This window comes from Otolemur garnettii, unplaced genomic scaffold, assembly GCF_000181295.1.
Source record: "Otolemur garnettii isolate 467f Iridium unplaced genomic scaffold, OtoGar3 scaffold00125, whole genome shotgun sequence".
NCBI classification, from domain to species: Eukaryota; Metazoa; Chordata; class Mammalia; order Primates; family Galagidae; genus Otolemur; species Otolemur garnettii.
The window spans coordinates 3,109,077-3,114,714 of record NW_003852520.1 but is presented as its reverse complement, the minus strand read 5'-3'; the positions used below and the strand labels follow the sequence as shown (position 1 = coordinate 3,114,714).

Below are 5,638 nucleotides of genomic sequence, written 5' to 3'. Positions count from 1 at the left end.
AGCAAGAAGAGAACAAATGATCCCTTCTCAGGGTGAACAAGGGACTTGAAGAGAAACTTCTCTGAAGAAGACAGGCACATGGTCTACAAAAATATGAAAAAATGCTCACCATCCTTAATCATCAGAGAAATGCAAATCAAAACTACTTTGAGATATCATTTAACACCAGTAAGATTAGCCCATATCCCAAAACCAAAATCACAGATGTTGGCATGGTTGTGGAGAAAAGAAAACACTTTTACACTGATGGTGGGATTGCAAACTAATATGTTCCTTTTGGAAAGACGTCTGGAGAACACTTAGAGAACTAAAAATAGACCTGCTATTTGATCTTATAATTCCTCTTTTAGATATGTATCCAGAAGTCCAAAAATCACACTACAATAAAGATATTTGTATCAGAATGTTCAGTGAAGCCCAATTCATAATTGCTAGGTCATGGAAGAAGCCCAAGAGCCCATCAATCTATGAATGAATCAATAAATTGTGGTATATGTATACCATGGAATACTATGCAGCCATTAAGAAAGATGGAGATTTTACCTACTTCGTGTTTAATTTGAAAGCAGTCACTGTTTATTAACTGACCAGATTACAAAAACAATCAGAGAAGATACCTTAGTTCATTCTTCTAATAAGCCTATTGATTTGGTCTTCCCTGTTTCCAGCATCTCCACCTTCTACAAAGTGGGTTGTCTTTTTCTTCATTCCCTCCAATGGAGATGATAACTTGAATGGCCACAAGAAGTTATTTGCTTCTTTGAAGCGCTTTCCAGTAATATAGATCTCATGAATCATATCCTCCATGCAGATGATGCCATATTTACCAAGAGATCGTGCAATCAAACTGTTATCAGTCAATGCAATTCGTTTCTTATTGATTTTGCCATAACCAGGCTTATAGATTTACTGACTTCAGATTTGGGTACCCCCAGGCAATATATAGTTCTACAATCCTTAGCATGTTAATGGAAGCCTTGTTGAGCTTAACAAAAGTTCCATTGAAGATCTGGCGAAGGCGAAGAAGCTGCAACACCTTTAGGACCTTTGGACGCACAACATTGATACCTCTGATCCTGATGACAAATGCCAATTTGGGTTCTGCAGATACGTAGAAGTTGCCAGCTTTTCTTGCCATCCTAGCCATCTGAATCTCAGTTCTGTACATCTGCCTGTATTCTTTATGATAATGCTTAGCTTTGTCATAGATAAGCTTCCTTCTTGCCTTTCGAAGCATCTTTTGGGCACACTTTTTTCTCAGATGCCTGATCTTCAGCTCTGTGAAATTCTTTCACTTTTTCTTAAGGGTTTCTGGCACAGCAAGAACCTTCTTTTTCTCCTCTTTGACACCCTCCATGGTTCCAGCCGGAAAAAGAGGAAGCTGGGGCAAGCGCACTGCCCACTTAAAGACATCTACTTCATGTTTACATGGATGGAGCTGGAAAATATTCTTCTTAGGAAAGTATCCCAAGAACGGAAGAAAAAGTATTCAATGTACTCAGTCCTACTATGGAACTAATTTATAGCTTTTATAGGAAAGCTATAAGCCAATTTTAGTCCAGGAATATGGGGAGAGATGAGAAGGAAGAAAGAGGAGGGAGAAGGGTGGATGGAGGGAGGGTGACTGGTGGGATCACACCTATGGTTCATCCTATAAGGGTACATGTGAATCTCTCTAACTGTAGAATATAAATGTCTTAACACAATAATGAAGAAAAAGACATCAAAGCTATGTTAACCAGTTGGATGAAAGTATTTCAAATTGTATACAGAAACAATACACTGTAACCGATGATAGTATTACTGTACAATGCTATGATTTTTATTAAAAAATAATTAATTAATGTCAATGACCACCCTCTTCTGGTCTGAAAGGTTTCAGCAGAGTGATCTGCAGTCATTCTAGTATTCTTCCCCTTGTAGGTTATGGTTTTCTTACATCTAGCTGCTTTCAGGATTTTCTCTTTCATATTAACTTTAGTGAAGTTAATTATGATGTGTCTGGGGGATGTCTTATTCAGGTTGAGTTATGCTTGGGTTCTGTAGCTGTCTGCTATCTGAATTTCAGGATCTCTTGACATATCTGGAAAGTTTTCTTTCTTAATTTCATAAAGAAGAGCGTCTGTGTTTTGTGAAGCAACTTCATCGCCTTCAGGAATTCATATAAAGTGAATATTAGTTTTCTTTAATTATCCCAGAGGTCTCTCAGAGAATGATCCTTTTTTGCTTTCCATTTCTGTTCCTCCTTGGATGCTTGGGCACATTCAGAAGTTTTGTATTCTACGTCTAAGATTCTTTCTTCTGCCTGTTGCATTCTGTTACCAAGTGATTCCACCATATTTGTCAGATCTTTGAGGTCTGTGATCTCTTGCCTTAATGTTTCAAAATCTTTGGTGGTTTTGTCTTTGAATTCATTGAATTCTTGAGTGAACTTTTGGAATGCTCCTTGAATTTCTAATTCTATCTTTGCCTCTATTCTATTAATCTTATTTGCAATCCAAATTCTGAATTTGATTTCTGACATCTCAGCCATCTGTTTATAAAGGGCATCTTTAGTTAGATCTGCCACATCCTTTCTTGGGGGTGTTGATCTACTCTGGTTATTCATATTACCAGCCACATTATTCCTTGGGGGGGTTGATCTACTCTGGTTATTCATATTACCACAGCTTTTCCACTTATTCTGCCCCATGATTATTTTACCCCATTTGGCTTTTCCCCTTGACCTTTGTCAAGGACCCATGGTGTTACAGCCTGAGAGACTGGGGACCTGCTTGGTGTGGTGGGGCTAAGTTGCTGTCTTATTTTTGGCTGGTCTCTGTCCTACCCTATTGAATCAGTTACTCTTGGCTGAAGTCTCAGCTGTGGAGAAATACCAGCAATTAAGTTGCCCCCACCTCCCACAAACAGCAATTGAGCGTAGAAAATCAAACCTTCCCTCAGCCATACACCCAGGGTGCCACCTTGGATATTCCTTAGGTGATTTTTCTGGTTCAAGGGGTCCAAATAAGTTGTCCCAGTCTGCACCGGTCTCAGATGGGATAGATCAAAAAGTCTCTGGCAACTATATAGGAGAGGTCTGCTGGAAACTCAGATATGACTCACTCCAGTGCTCTGTGAGGGCAGAAGGACCCACCCAGCAAATGAATTATTCTGGGAAAGTTGATACCTCCTTCCCCACCTTGTACCCAGTCACTGGTAATACCATAGGGCTGTGACCCAGTTCACTCCAGTGAGCAACTGCTGCCTGGGTTTACGACTGCCTAAGTCACCAGGAGATCTGAGTCTGGCAGGGGTACCTTTGGTGTTTACTATAGGCAGGGGCAATTCACTCAGTTCCAGCCCCACATCTGGTTAAAGTTGCTGACAGAACAGGACAGAGCAAGGCTAAATTCCTCTGCAGGTCAGTCGCTGCTACACCTGATACAAAACTCAGCCCTGGGCAGCAAGCAATTAGAGTTTACACTCAGGTGTCAATTCCAGCCTCTGCCCGGCCACTGCCTTTGTCTCAACTATATTCCCCTGAAGGCTAGGTGCTATTATGATCTCTTCACTCACAGAACTTCCCACCAGTGGCTGCTGTCCAGAACCTCCAGAAGACAGGACATGCCTATCTGTAATGGCCTAAGGGATATGAGCATTTTCTGCAGCTCAGGATACCACAGTTCCTGTATGGCTTCCTCTGCGCTAACCATCCTCTCCTTGATCCCATGCCACAGAGTCAGCACAGACCAGCACCAGCTCTTTCCCCCTCCACTCCTCTCAAGGAAATGCCCAAGAATCTGGACTCTACAGATGACAAACCTCTAGACCTCGGGGTGAGAGTGGGGGGAATCCTGAGAGTTCAGATTTTCAGGGAGGAAATATATACAGTTTTATACAGTTTTAAAGTTTTATGCCTGGCAGGAGGGTGCCATGGCACTCCAGCAGGGGTAAGAGGTCCAGTTTTTAAGGGGTCTCTCCTGTTGGATAGAGTGGGAGGATGTTTGAACTCTGCTTGCTTGTTTGTATGGAGTAAACGGCGAGCCCTTCTTGTGGGGGAGGGGATTTCCATCCACTTGGTGGTGGATTTTGTACATTTTGATTGTATTTGGGGGGTTGCAGCTCGCCTCAGCAAGGTTAAAGTGCGTTCTTCAACTTTCTCTCTTGGATCAGCTCCAAACCATCAGCTCCCTTGCTACATTTCTGTCCTTTAAGTCTCCTTCTGGACAGGAGCATCTGTAGAAAGCTGGCTGCAGTCCGACATCTTGCCTCCACCTCCAGATGAGTCATTTCTTAAAGTAATAGAGGCCACATACTGCAAACCCACAGCCAATAACATATTGAATCGAGTAAAATTGAAAACATTTCCACTCAGATCAGGAACTAGGCAAGGATGCCCACTGTCTCCATTGCTATTCAACATAGTAACGGAAGTCTTAGCAATCACAATCAGGCAAGAAAAAGCAATATCAAGGGTATCCAAATAGGGTCAGAGAAAATAAAACTCTCCCTCTTCATGCATGATATGATCCTATACTTGGAAAATCTCAGGGACTCAACTACAACACTCTTAGACATGATCAAGGAATACAGCAGTGTCTCAGGATACAGAATCAATACTTACAAATCAGTAGCTTTTATATATATCAACAGTAATGAAGCCAAAAATATAGTCAAGAACTCTATTCCTTTTACAGTAGTGCCAAAGAAGATGAAATACCTTGTAACTTATCTAACAAAGTATGTGAATAATATATAAAGACAATTATGAAACTCTGAGAAAAGAAATAGCTGAAGATGTTAACAAATGGAAAAACATACCATGTTCATGGCTGGGAAGAATCAACATTGTTAAAATGTCCATACTACTGAAAGCAATCTATAGATTTAATGAAATCCCTATTAAAGCCCCACTGTAATGCTTTAAAGACCTAGAAAAAATAGTACTTCATTTCATATGGGAACAAAAAAAAATCTCAAATATCCAATATATTACTGATAAATAAAAATAAATCTGGAGGCATCATGTTACCAGACTTCAGGGTATGCTACAAATCTATAGTGATCAAAACAGCATGGTACTGGCACAAAAAACAGAAGGTAGATTTACGGAAGACAAAAGAGAATCAAGAGATGAATACAGACATTTATTGTCATTTGATCTTTTATAATTCAATCAAAAACATTCATTGTGGGAAAGACTCCCTATTCAACAAATGGTACTGAGTGAACCGGCTGGCAACCTGTAGAAGACTAAAATTGGACCCCCACTTTTCACCATTAACAAAAATTTATTCTCACCTGATGAAAGATTTAAACTTAAGACATGAAACTATAAAAAATAATACTAGAAGATGGTGCAGGTAAAATGTTTGAGGAAATCAGCTTGGGAAAATATTTTATGAGGAGGACCCCCCACCTCCATCCAGGCATTGAAGCAACACCAAAAATACATTACTGGGATATGATCGAACTAAAAATGTTCTGCACAGCCATGAGCACAGTAAGTAAAGCAAACAGGCTTCCAAATGGGAGAAGATTCTTGCAGGTTATATTTCCCACAAAGGTCTCATAACCAGAATCCACAAAGAACTCAAAATAATCAATAAGAAAAGAACAAAGAACCCCATTTTTTTGTGGGCAAGAGACATGAACA

At 40.2% G+C, this 5,638-nt stretch overlaps 1 pseudogene; it reads right to left on the bottom strand.

The window, feature by feature from the left end:
- Positions 1-556: 556 nt before the first annotated feature.
- Positions 557-1,357, bottom strand: LOC100962910 (annotated as a pseudogene).
- Between the last annotated feature and the right edge of the window lie 4,281 nt (positions 1,358-5,638).